This window comes from Festucalex cinctus, chromosome 3 (assembly GCF_051991245.1).
Source record: "Festucalex cinctus isolate MCC-2025b chromosome 3, RoL_Fcin_1.0, whole genome shotgun sequence".
NCBI classification, from domain to species: Eukaryota; Metazoa; Chordata; class Actinopteri; order Syngnathiformes; family Syngnathidae; genus Festucalex; species Festucalex cinctus.
Window position 1 is genome coordinate 16372543 of NC_135413.1, and position 12310 is coordinate 16384852.

General features: G+C 40.0%; 1 protein-coding gene across 1 annotated transcript in view; it reads left to right on the plus strand.

The window, feature by feature from the left end:
* Positions 1-1045: 1045 nt before the first annotated feature.
* LOC144015793 (tetraspanin-18B-like) overlaps positions 1046-12310 on the plus strand; it is a 47179-nt gene continuing 35914 nt past the window's right edge. The window contains exon 1 of the mRNA XM_077516129.1: positions 1046-1347. The gene's annotated coding sequence lies outside the window, so the exon portion shown is untranslated. The remainder of the gene's footprint in view (positions 1348-12310) is intronic.

Below are 12310 nucleotides of genomic sequence, written 5' to 3' on the forward strand. Positions count from 1 at the left end.
ACATTGTGGATTTACTTCTCATTGTTTTGATTTGATTTGGTTTTGTTTCATGTTATCTGGAGTTTTGTGGGAAACGGTGCCATTGGGTCAAGGATGAATGTTCACCAGTAAAGCCTATACCTCTCTTGAATTAAAAAATAAATAAAAATAAAAATCATATTTTTCAATACAGAACGGTTCAGTACCTCAAACAATGTTCAGAATACAAATCACCAATTTAATGTAATATTCATTTGGGACTGTCATTATTTTTATATCAAAACATGTCATTAAAAGTTACAATAATGTACTATGGAAAAACATAAAATTTTTGGATACACATATACATTTGGATACTGCAGTCTACTTTTATTTACATAGTCTACCTTTAACAACAAAGCTGACTTGGAACAGAATTTGAAGTATGAAGGATATAAAGCTCTTATTTCTTCGAAAACACATTTGGGTCTGATAAGGGAATGATGGCTATTGCAGTTGAAGAAAGTGTGACAATAAGGAGTTTATAGTAATTGTCCGAACATTATTGTCTTGATCTGTACTGTCAGGGGGCAGCACGTTGGTTGAGCGGTTACCACGTCCGCCTCCCAGTGCTGAGGACGCAAGACCGAGTCCAAGCTTCGACCTTCCTGGGTGGAGTTTGCATGTTCTCCCCGTGCACGCGTGGGTACTCCTGCAGTCTCCTCCCACAATCCAAAGACGTGCATTGCAGGTTAATTGGGCGCTCCGAATTGTTTAAGTGTGGATGGTTGTGAGAGAGAAAAAAAAAGTAGGTCTTCAATTAACCTCAGGTGCAAGTTTTGGGAATGTGGCGAACTCCCGTGCAAAGACAGAACATGCAAACTCCACACATGAGCTGAGATTCAAACCCAGAACTTCTCAACTGTGAGGCAGACGTTGTGACCACTAGCACACATACTGCTCATGGGCAGAACTTCTGAAAGTCTTGTAGTCGCTACTGGATGCGATTCGAGCGCTCAAGGGTACCGAAAGAAGTGTCAGGTGGGTGTCGGTCTTCCACTCCCCCTGAGCCGAGGAAGGTGGCCCGAGGGGCGGAGACTGTGTCGGGACTGGCTCGGGCTGGCTGGATGATCCTCACAGCCTCTCAGCTCGCCGTGACTTCGCAAGCAACACTTTGCATACCAACACTTTGCTTCTCCGCGCCGCGGCTGCTGCTTTTGCTGTGTCTGCAACGGATCTCGCAGCGTGAATAAGCTGAACAAGTCCGCTGAACATTTCAACTTGCGTGTTTGGCATTATTTAGTCATCTCATCCAGTGACGTGCAAACAGGAGGTTGTTGTGTGATATTTACCCGAAAGAGACCCGCTGCTCAATGTTTCGGCTGTAAGGTAGGAAATGTGTTTTTGAATCGTAAAGTGACTCTCTCAACTCTCTTGTGTATGGAAATGTCAAATTCTTCCTTTGTGTGTGGGCGAATTCACTCACAACGTTTGTTTGTTTTTTAATCACAAACCTGAAACCACCTCATCAGTCCCACGAACTTTATTGTTTCTTTTGGGGAAATGATTAAGGTTACATAAAAGGGCCATTTGTTTTTTTGTTTTGTTTTGTTTAGTCCGACGTGTTGAAAGAAAGAACTGTTGACCTATTTCTGTGTGGATAAATGTGCTGTATGCACCGACCTTGCACTCAGTTGTACTATATAAACAATACATTTTATAGGTGCAATTAATAACATGATCGATTCTCAAATTAATTGTTAATTATTTTGGATATCTTTCCAAATTATCGGAATTTCAGCATCTCAACAGTTATATTCTTTTTTTTTTTTTTTTTTTTGTATCATTCCTCCATTAAAGGGGACTGATTGTCTTTGTGTGGAATCAAAATAAAACAGCTTCTTTTATATGTATTTACATTTTTGACTATTTTCAGACATTTTACGCACCAAGTGACAATCATACATAATTTATTTTGAAATAGTGTCCGGTTTTTGAATAAGGGACGTTTAAAATCCGATTAATTCATTAATCGATAAAATAATCTCCAGATTTATTGATTATTAAAGTAATCATTAGTTGCAGCCTTAAATCACGTTTCTTACCATGGTTGTTTACAGTTTTTAGAATATTTTGAGAGTCCAATTGGGCATAGTGTAAAAAATATTAACTCTAATTTAATTCTACACCACTATAAACTCCAACCACAATACATAATAAACTACTCGAAATTAAGCAGCATTGCATTATCTTTGTAAAGGTAGAATATATGTGTTGGCTATTGTTATTGTGTGATGTGGAATTGCTTCTGTGCGTGGATCCATCCGTACGCCGCCCCAAGCTGGCATCCTTCCCACGGGCTCCAGCCTGACCCGAAGATGTCTGCTGACATCTTCGGGGTCATCACGTGCATGATTGTGATGCTCTAGTTTAGCTTGAGGGCATTGGCACAAGTGTCACTTTGCATCCATCAGCGAAGCAGGCATTATACGATACACACACCCCAAAAATCACGACATCCTTCTGATCTCCACAGTTGTGGGTAAGGTAAACTCATTATGGATACTTTTGTCTATGACACTACGTGATGGAAAACAGCGAGTGATTCTATTCTGTTCTGCGTTCTCAATGATGAAATGATAACATGCTGCTCTTGCCAAAGCCAGTTTTGTCCTTTTATGTACTTCTGACACCAAAGCGTTTGTTTTTGGAGTTGGAGCTAAATGTTTATTTAAATAGCCGCAGCAAAGTGTGGTCAGAGGGAGTGATAAACACATCGTGGGAACTTTAACGCTGCAAATCATGTCAGTTGTACCTGTTATGGTTTATGTTGCTGGGACACGTGTTTACATTTCTGGATGCTTTAGCTTGGCCTGCACAAAGATCTGTCTTTGAATTTGCTCCATTTTTAAATCACATTATTAGAGAGACAATAGTGTAGCTGTTAGGAATGATTAATGAAGTGTAATATTTGAAAGAATGTTAGAGAATTGCAGTAAAAATGTTTGTATGTAAGTTGCACTAACAGCTGGAAATAAGATCGCATTTCACCAGCGGAGATTAGCAACATGGGAACCACCAGGTGTGTGTGAGTTTGTGTTTTTGTCACTTGCACACGTATAACATGGCCCAACAGATTGGACCAACTTCCCTGTCACAACAAATCTGCTTTAGTGCTGCCACTTTCTGTCTCTGTGGCGTCCTCAGCGACAAGGAGACAACCGTGGCGTCAGAAACTCATAGACTGCATACAGAGGCGTGTTTGTTCACTAGAACATTTGCGTTGTCAGAAGAAAAATGCGAAAGAAGCAGCCGTATTGATGCTCCTGAAGCAGCTGCCAACGCAGATGAATAAGCTCTGCCTGAAGCTTTTTTTTTTTTTCCTCATCAGCTTCATTCACATGAGTTGTGCTGTCCAAATACAAAGGATGATGTTTGGAACGCTGCATTGTCATTCATATGAAAGAATCGCAGCGACAATATTATGGCTTTGTTACTGTACACAGAGCACAGCATGATTATGGAAAAAAAATAATCACAGTTATTTTGATTGAGATTGACATTTTTCATGGATTTCAAATCAGTATTAATTCAACTACTAAAACTCTACTAAAAACGATTGTAGCCTCATGCCAATTGAAAACACAACTTGAAATACAATTTGAAGGACAAAAAGTTAAAAAACAAACAAACAAACAAACAAATAACTCGTGTTGGCTTCATGCATGGAGTACCCACAATGAAAAGAAAACCGATGCTTAGCATGTCAATGGGATCCTCTGTTGACTTTAGCAGTAACTAGAGGTGGGTGATATGGCCGAAAAATCATATCACGATATTTCAAAGAAATTTGCAGTGACGATATTTTTGACGATATTGGTAATAATTACTGAACAATATATTTGTGATTGACACTTCAGAATCATAGCACTTTTATTGTAGCAACAATATTTAAGCCACCATTTTTTTCCAGAAGTGCAAACAAAGTGCAAATATGCCAACTGTAATGGAATAAAATGGAAATAAAAACAGGCCAGATAGTATTTACTCTGCGAATTATAACATAACTGCTTAAAGGACATCCATTCATCCATTTTCTTGACCGCTTATTCCCTTACTTAGCAAATACAATGAAAGCACATACCTTCAGAAGTCAGTGGCAAATTGCATGAGTCAAAAAAGTCCACTATTTTCTCCTGTGTAGTTGAGCCTTGTGTTGTTGTTGTTGTTGTTGTTGTTGTTTTTTTTAGGGGTGCGGGGGCGGGGTGGGGGTGGTCAACTTTAAACATTTGTTTGACAATAATATGTTATATGTGACCTCGCTAGTTTAAACATGACATTCTGATTAATATTACATTTGTGGAATATAGGTTATCCAGCCATTTTTATCCATCTCATGGGGCGGCCATGTTCCCACTTGCTGTTGACTGAAGATGACATCACAGTTGCTCAGGCAACGGCCAATCATGGCTCACTTGTTCTCTGAAGCTGCTCTGTGATTGGTTGTTACCTGAGACCTGAGCAACATTGATGTCATCTTCAGTCAACAGCAAGTGGCAAAATGGCAGACCCCTAAGATGGATAAAAAAAAAGGCTGGATTTTGCTGCTTATTAACTCATATTCCACTAACACAATGTCAACCAGAATAACGTATTTAGAATAGTGGGGCTACATAGAACAAATTATTGTCAAAACATTTTTGGCTTTGCCTTTAAATATCATGTGTGGTTATATGTCCAACATTTTTCTATATCTATCTATAGGTACCAGTAAGTCTTTAAAATGTGTTTGTTTCTTTGTTTGTTTTTTTAATTAATTTTATGAATCCATGTATAGTACAGTGGAATGATTTTGGATTATTTTATATAGAAAAATTTGTTCTATTCACAGGAATTTACAGTACTTGTTGTTGTTGTTGTTGTTGTTGTTGTTGTTCCTTTCAAAGGATATTTGTTACGCCTCCAGACAGATGCAGAACACCTGGTGTGAGTCTTTTTAATAGTCCCTTTGATATCGTGTTGCTCTCCCCTCACACATTCCCCAGCACAAGTGTGGAAAGTCACTCGCAGTGAAAACAAACGCACGGCGAGGAAAATGCGCCTTCGCTGCTCGACTCGATAGTGTTAATGCGGTTTTCAGCCTGCTGAGGGTGTCGCTTCAGCGTATCATCTTCACTAAAAGGCCTGAAATTAATCAATCTGCAGCTCCACATGCTTGAATGGTTATGATACAGGCTTTGCTAGCACTTTCCTCATCCTCATCCTTTGTTAAAATTATGCCTGATGTGATTTGCTTTCTTAACGAGCTTGCAGACTTGGCAAGTCATCTGATCGCCGGCACTGACTTCACATCCATCAGCCTGTCCTCCTGGATGAAGTCATCTATTATTCCGTCCTCCAGTTTGTCCCCATTCCGTGTCTGCGCCCTGGCTCGGAGCGCAGGTTTCGAGCAGTATGGCAGCCAGGCCGTCACGCTGCGCTTGCACTCGGTTGCTTCGGCCAGTCGCTCACAGACCTAAATGGAGTATCTATTGGCTCAATGAGAAAATTGCTTTTCTTGATTGCTAGAGGACCCTTCTTTTAATGCGTGCGAGGCACAGGCCACAGCCAGTAATGGCTTCAGCATCTTTGTTGTCCGCAGACATGAGTAAATGAAATTTGCTTTTCAGCTGGCAGAATTCATTTACTCTCAGAAAGGTGAAATTTCCATTGCTGGCGTGAAAGACATGAAGATGTATGTTCAATATTTAATGGCCATCAGCACTTTCTTGACAGACTGCTGCCAGCTTAGGCTTGATGGTTGAGTACTGATACCGGGTATCGTATCGGGCCAATACTTTAAGATGCCATTTTTGTGTATGTTTCCTCTTGAATGCAGTGCAGCCTTTTTTTTTTCTTGAATGCATTGCAGCCTTTTTGTTGTCCTTGAATGTAGCTATTTTTTTGTATTTTCGCCTGGATGTTTGTATTTGGGGCGGCCGGCACTGTGGCTGACTGGTTAGCACGTCCGCCTCCCAGTACTGAGGACGCAAGATCGAGTCCAGGCTCCGGCCTTCCTGGGTGGAGTTTGCATGTTCTCCCCGTGCCTGCAAGCGGTTAAGAAAATGGATGGATGGACTGATGTTTGTATTTGCTCTTTAATCCATGTAATGTGTGTTTTTTTTTTTAATTCTGTTAAAATTGGTTAAAAAATATCAATACTTATTAATACAGGCTGATGTGAAAATATTGTACTTACAGTACATTAGGATAATTTAATTTTTCAGCTTGGTAGCATCATTATTTTGCACTTCAATTAATTTTGAACAGACTAAATCTCAGGGTGTTGTCAGTAATGTCGTGCACAAGCAAGACACAAGATGCTGCATCCAAAATCTTATATTAGCGTTGGAATTAATGGTACCGGCATGTTACTTGTGAGTGCTCACCGATACTGATATCACTGTTTTAATGCGGTATCGGCACCTCTGCCGATACCAGTATCGGTATCGTAACAACACTAGTTCTAACCAGACTTCTGTGAAAAGTCTACTGTACATCTAAGCATGTATTTGGGTTTTTCCTGACTGCATTTCACATTAGCGATTAGCATGCTTCGCGACTGTTCCCTATAGGCGTGCCTAGTAAACTGGCAAGTGATTGGCTCAATTGAACCAGTTTATTTTGTATTTATATTTTTTCTAAGAGAGAACTCATAATTGTTCATTCGTCAGTCTTACCGATTCAACATCTAACATCTAAACACCACCTGCCACCCACATGGTTACAAAACCAGAGTCTTACGCCAACCACAGAAACCTCTATATTCCAACAAATTAAGGAGATCTCAAGAGACCAGAGGAAAAACTAAAGAGAGGAAGGAGGAGGGATAGATGAAACAGAGTGAGGTCCACAGACACCAGCACCCACTGATTCAGCGAGCAGTAGGAGGGAGTGGTGCAGTTTGGTTATTTTTTAAGAGCAACATAATGCAAGGATATTGACACACTACTACATGATTCTCCCCTTGCGTGTAAGTATCTGAACCAGGAAACGTTGTGACCTCAGTAGAGGTCAGCTGGCAGACACTGAGTTGACGCAGAGCAGGAAGCTGAGCAGCCTCTGTGCTGCCGCTTCCTCTTTATCACAAGGAAACAGGTCGTCTGTTTGGGCTCGACCTACAAATTCTTTGGACTTATCTAGCCTGCGTCCTATTTCCCTCAATAATGGCCAAGCTTAGCAGGTAATGAGGTAAAAGGTGGGTTTTAGAAAGCTGGCTCTCGTAGATAGCAGCTTCTACAGCGAGGTTTTAGTGGAGGACACATTCCACCTCGCCTAAGGATGTGGAAACAGCCTCTATCTTGCAATCCCACACGGCCATATTTCCACCAAATGCAGTTTTTTGAGTGGCCAGTTTAATAAAAAGAAGTGCTAAAGGCTGTTAGGGATGTTACCCTGGTCACCACGAAAGAGAGTTGAGATACTGCAAGGTGTGCCTCCTTCTGATGTGGCCAGAGCTCAGATGGAGGTTTAGTGTGCCCTCTGCATTTGGCACTGGTACAGTACGAACGTCAGATTAACCATCGACATACATCAGAGGGAGTACGATCATTTTGGTCAAGCTGGAGAAGAAGAAGACGAACTTAACTCATTCACTCCCAGCCATTTTCACTGAAGCAACCAACCACCTTCGCTCCCGGCTGTTTTACTGGATTTTGACAGATTTTGCAAGGCCTGCAGAATATTGTGTTTTATTGCTATAAAAAATATGGAACCGAGAAAAAAAAGGTTAGTCTCTTCTTTCATCAGGAAAAGTATATTCCTATCTGTTAACGTTTTGAAACAAGGAGCATTAGAATATAAAAGTTTCATCATTATTCACAAATACGTTAAAAACTGTGAAGAAAACAGCTTGTTTGCAACATGGCCCTGGTTGATCTCTTATACTCTGCTGCCACCTGCTAGCCTTTTCTTGTAATAACTACCATTGCTTCAATCATTCTCTGTAGTTCAGAGGCTGCATCAAAGCCTTTTGTATCCTCTGGCATAAAAAAAACAAAAACAAAAACGTATAAATACATCTTTGGGACCCTGGTAATATTTAAAATAGAACGTATTTATACATTTTTGGGAGCAAATGATCTAAGAATAAACCTTGCTTTCGGAAATAATATATAGAGATCACTGCCTTGAAACATTTATTTTGAGCATGTCATGGTGTAATGGCTGACTTGACTCGTCTTTCAGTATTTGGGGCATATATATTACCATCACAAACATTTGCTACCAACATCAAAAACACAACTTCGTCCTAAATGTACGTTCAATCGCTAATTAAGGATGCTACACAAAAGTCTTAATTCTGCTATCATTTGTATTGTACGACACCTGTTGCCAGCGTTTAGTGTCGGTTCCGGCGTTTAGCGGATAGCGGTGCTAACTAGCAGCACTCAAATGCCCCCAAGAGACCCTTCCAGTGTGACGTCATGTTGAAGTGCGCCCCTTGCGGTGGAGGTCAGGCCGTCAATGCGGGCTGAATTAAAAAACAATCGGTGTGAGCTAGAAAATCGGCCAAACAGTTGATAAATCAGCGACCAATGCTGGTGAACTTGTGCGCGGCTGACGGATGCTTCAATGGCTCAAAGAGAGATGAGATCATTCTTCCAGCAGCAATTCTTTACCAGTCGGAAGACAGTGAGGAGTGAAAGACGACACGTGACGAGCACGGTGGCTAGCGCGACTGCGAACGAAACTACGACACAACTGCTTTGCACCCACAAAAACTACGAGGATATGCTCAGATCATTTTATATCAGGTAGTTTTTCTGTTTTTCAGATACAGATGGTCATAACATGAGCCTCTGATTGTAAATTCGAGGCATACTTGATTAATGTGCCATATTATCTTTAGTGTTAACGATTTAACACAATTATCACAATTAACACTTTAACTCGGGCTTAATTTCTGCTGAGGAATGTGTAGTAAACGTGCGGTCTGTTTGTTAGCAGCTAGCAAGCTAAGATAGCTTGAAGACATCGATATACAGCAAGACGAGTATATATGGACACAAATGATTTAGTGAATGACCACCAGCAGTCTACTGAAGATGACATTACAGTCGCTCAAGGCTCAGGTAATGACTAATCACAGCTCAGGTTCAGAAAACAGCCGTTACTATAAAAAAAAAAAGAAAAAGAAAAAAGTATAAACGTTTACTACTATTACTACTTCAAAAAACACGACTGCCAGGTGTTTTGCAGCGTGTTCCTTATAGTTTGCTTTATGGTGGTGGTGAGAGAGCAAACATACCATTATTATGACAATTATGTTTATTGAAACCATGTGGCAAATTATTTGTGAATTGGGATAAAGAAAGCGTCATCTGAAGAGTGCAGTTGGAAAATCTCTGTTTCCATGTTTTGAGACTATAGAAAACATACTCCTGTGTCCTTTCAGTTGTTGCAGCACCTTCTTTGTCTCGGGTTGTCAGACTTTTAGTTATTGATGATAGTAGGAGGCCCGGGTGTGTTTATGCAGCCTCTCCCCGTGACTCACTGGCCCATGATGCCTTTCTCCTTTCCTGACTCAGGCATTTCACTCATGAAATGGGAAACTCTCTCCCAGTTTCTGGTCTTTTTCTCATTTTCAGCAGCTTCCAAACACTCCTGAGAACTCTCTTGCTTCTTCTTTGCAAATGACTGTAATAGCAGAGAAAAAATCTTGATAGGGGTGTGCATCTATCCAATCAAAGGCTATTCTCATTTTGTATTTCGATTCGTGAAAGTGGAATGACTCAACATCTTTCAAATCAAAGCCAATTTTCCCATTCAAATTGCTTTTTGTTACACCCCTAATACTGTAGCTACGTGTATGTGTGAATACGCTCAGTCGCTTGGGATTTACACTCTGCATTTCACTTCCTCTGCCTGGAAGAGGACTTGAGCCTCTGGAAATGTCCTGTTTTTAGAATCACTAATGAGTCTCCATTATATAATGTAGTGTCATGACGTATGGATATTACCCACATTCACTTGCTCTACACTGTTGTGGTAATGCCGATAATATTCAAAGGACAGTATGAGATAATTGTCATTTTAAACAAATGAATGAAATGCATGTTATGTGTCGGAAGTGAATGGCAGCACGTGTCGTTTAGAGATGCTGATGGTGCCGTGATATATGGCCAGGCACAGAGCGGTCTGTTGTTGGTCTGTGTGACACAAACCTGTTTGCTATGTCTGCGCTTATAGCCTGGCTGAATTACAGGGTACCTCGAAGAGATTTATTTTGAGCATGATATGGGTTTTCAACCCAGTCTGCTAATGACATGCTGCCTTTGCAGTCTGTGATAATCATACAAACCTCGAGCACATGACGTTGCCTGCATGTCTGTGTGTCGCAATAAAAATTGTAATCCATCAACAACCCTAGTATATATTGTATGTATGTACTTGTATATTTTATATTTATGTATATATTGATATACCTTGGTGACTTATATATGTTAGGGAGATGAGTGTACATATAAATATCCTTAATTTTTATCTGAAACTGTTATGCATTCAACAGTAAATTTTGCACACAGAACCTCCTTTTGGAACTTTAATGGACACAACTGGGCTCTTTTCAACCCCCGTTTACTAGGACTCACAATTCAACTCCATTATGTTTAGGGTGTTACGATTCAATTACTCAACAATTATCATTGCAAAATGAAGGTCTTGCATTATGAAGCATTAAATATGATGCCAAGAGGAATTAAAAATTTAAATACAATTATTGTTCATTCTTTATTTTACATAAAACATTGTGCAAAGGAGTCACTATAATACAATTTAGGAATAATGATAAATGTGATTTTAAAAATATACTGTATGTATTTGTGGGGTCTGGTTACTGGTGATTTACAATGAACAAAATGGTCTGGAGTCCACATGTTGCTTCATGTTCCAAATACCAATTGCTCTGAATTTGAAAAGAAAATTGTATTGTTGCTGTCACCAATGTTCAACATGAAACACTAATACCACCTAGTGGAAGAAAATTACCTCACCACAAATCTCTGGTTTATTCTTTAACACTCTTTTTAACCATAACTGTTACTGTAATAAATTACTTCCTATAAAATTACTGTATCAATTAACTAAAAGTAGTGTTGTTCCGATACTGATACTGGTATCGACAGAGGCGCTGATACTGCATTAAAACAGTGGTATCGGTGAGTACTCACAAGTAACATGCCGATACCATTAATTCCAACGCTAATATAGAATTTTGGATCCAGCATCTTGTGTCTTGCTCGTGCACGACATTCACTGATATGTGACATGTTCACTGCATGCTGATCTAAGATATCCTATTGGCCCTTGAATGCTCTGAACCAATGGCACGACAGCTTTTTCATGTTGAGAAAAAAAAAACAAAAAAACTTAGGTATCGGCATTGCAAAGCTGCAATTTTGAAAAACAACAAACAAACATATGTATTAAGAGAGAGATGCACACGCATAGTAAGCACATTTTACCATCCCAGGCCAGGCCTGCTTCTTTGTGCCACTTTTTTTTTTTTTTTTAAGCCCACACACCATGTCAACGGTGTCACTTCCTGCAGCTCCGGTGAGATCCCAGCAATGTACCAGTGCCTCCCACAGGAAGACACTCACCTCAAATACAATGCGGGTTCATTGTCAGCAGCAACTGCATCAAGGGAGACGACCAGGGTTTGATTTTGGCAGAAATCCACAGCATGATCCCAATAATATCTGTGGTAACTTCGTGGAGCGGCCGACTAATGAGCTCGCTCCTGCAAGGATCACAAGCCTGGGAGCAAGCAGTTTGTTCTTTTCTCTTTCAAGGATCAAGAAATGAGAAATAGGAACTAATGATGCAAAATGACACACGTTGGTGTGTTTACACAGGAACTGGTTTGTGACGTCTTGGAACTACGTCAAGGTTGTATGGTGTCATTTCAAGACACTGGTCTACCTCTGATTTTTTTTTATTTTATTATATTTCCTATAGTAAATGTTGGTTTTATGGAACTCATTGTGCAGTGTAGACCATAAAAGTACATCCCTGATTCGTTGTTATTGCATGATTCCCGAGTGTGTTATCCATCATAAATTCGTAACAGTTGTTTGTCCAATTAAGCCACCCTCGAGCATTTGTAACACTATTAGCTGTTGAATATGTCCATATTTCTGGAGGACAAAACTTTAGTAACTCCTCATGCACTTCAAACGAACTGGCAACGGTTCTTATTGTTTACTTTTGAGATGGATTTGTGGTGGCGAATTAGGTTGAAATCTTTCGTGGTTCATAGCGTCTCTAAGCAAACTACGTAGATTATTGATAAACAGTAGACACAATACGT